Raw genomic sequence first — 2,077 nt, 5'->3', positions numbered from 1 at the left:
TCTATGTGACATCCAGTTGTGCCACTGTGAGAAGAGTGAAGGGAACAGTCAGGTGATCGATAGTTTGCTGCTAGATGGCCATCTTGTGTCCTGTGTCCTGCAATTATTTATTGAGTGCGTCTAAAATGTACCCTCACCTCTTGTGTGTGACAAAAGACATGTACCAAGTGCTTTCCCCAACAGAGTTCAGAGGTGAAAATGTGAAAACAACACCAGTTGCATCCAATATTAAGGTTATTTGTTAGTTTTTGTGTCGTTGTTGTGTGTTTTTTTTCTGAATACTTTCAATCAGTTCTAGCTAATTACCTAGTTAGCACTCATAACTAGGTAATTAGTTACCTAGTTATGAGTGCTAACTCATAACTAGGTAACTAGTTATGAAGTGTGTATACTTCCATGTTAATAATGGAAGTATACACACCAGGCTTGATGCATCTGGGTATTGTCCTGACTCGTGAAGCTGTCTTAGAGTGTCCTAGGGGCTGTACTGTCATTTATAAAATGAATAACAATTTCAGGATCTTGTAACTGAACAATGTGGAGACTCAACCTGGTCATCTTCCCTATCCATAACCACTGCTTTTGATGGTCTAACCCTAACCAGAGACTTTCTCAACTTATCCTAACCTTAACCTCAGGATCTCAATACCTGAGGCTGAACATGGAATTTGACCTATGTCCAACCACGTTTACTTAGTCTGAGTTGTACATTAAATATAGTTTTAGGTTTTCACCATCATTATGAATGACACACATTTGTGGGGGGCCGTGGATGACATGTGCATGCCAGTTGAGATTTTGAAGACACTAACTGTGACCACTAACTGTGATCACTAACCATGTGACGTTAACTTCTCTGGCATTTTAGATGTGTGGCAATCATGGTGACAATGTAGGATTAACGAACAAGGCCCCATTCACACTAGCCTGGAGACCAATCAGCAATCATCTGGCAACCGCCAATGAAAGAAAAACATGTATTCTATAGTCAGTTTTGAGTGGTTGCTGGGGTTGGCAGTTGCAAAGGAAAAGATTGTGAAAGCCCCAGTTACACAGGCCTACAGACCAGTCACTGACCCCCTAGTAACCACCTGTCACTAAGGAAAAACACATATTCACAAATAGAGTCCAGATACTCTCTGAGCTAGAGTGAACAGCAAACCAGAAATAGAGATGGTTCACCTTCAAAGTTAAAGAAAATGCTCTTTGTAGGCAGGTTTTACGAACTAGTAGTCAGTGATTATTTCCTGGAAAACACAAAAAAATCGATCATTAGGTTTTTGGGGCAGCAACTTATTTTACCTAGTGAGAACCAGCGGACTCTGGGAAATGTGTACTCATACAGATTTTTCCATTGGAACTAGTGGTTGCATCATGTCTTAAGTGTATGACTGACAACTCTTGAGCAATGTGTGATGAACTTAATATTAGTCAATGGGTAGACTGGGTAGGTTTGTCCCATCTTCCTGACCCAGTCCACACAAAAACATATTATTGACTAACTGTAATCTCAGATGTTTTCTTGGCTTAAGTTTTGACAGTTTACTTTCCCTGTGACGCCATTTGTTATACCTAAAATAGCTACCAGACTATTATTTGATCCAACTCAACTTCACTAACCATCCAAATGTTGCTGATATTTAGTTTTCTTTCCTTTTATTAAGTCCAAAGTCATAGCCATATTTTTTTTAATTCTTAAGAGAGACCACCATGTTTAGATGTCTACTAGCTAGTTAACATACTACTAACTTTTAAAGCAACTACACCTTGTGCATATTTCTTTATTTTATATTATTTATCGTAACACCTGGAAAACCAGCTACACTGATAATTTTAATACTCTAATGTGTCTCAGTCTTTGTTTTCTTTGTGTAAGTTAAGAGCCATTGGACCCAGAAATGGCTAATGACATCAAATGTAGTGGGTAGGTTTTATCTGTGACCCACGTTGTGGTTCATATCTGAGAACTAGCAAAATATAGATACATTTAAATATTTTAATGCCCCTCTTCATCCTTTTCGATGCTTGTATTCTTTTATACAAATAGTGCCAAAATTACCCCTCGGTACTGTTATCT

The sequence above is a fragment of the Maylandia zebra genome, linkage group LG15 (assembly GCF_041146795.1).
Source record: "Maylandia zebra isolate NMK-2024a linkage group LG15, Mzebra_GT3a, whole genome shotgun sequence".
Classification (NCBI taxonomy): Eukaryota; Metazoa; Chordata; class Actinopteri; order Cichliformes; family Cichlidae; genus Maylandia; species Maylandia zebra.
The sequence above is the reverse complement of the archived record's forward strand: the minus strand, read 5'-3'. Positions refer to the sequence as shown.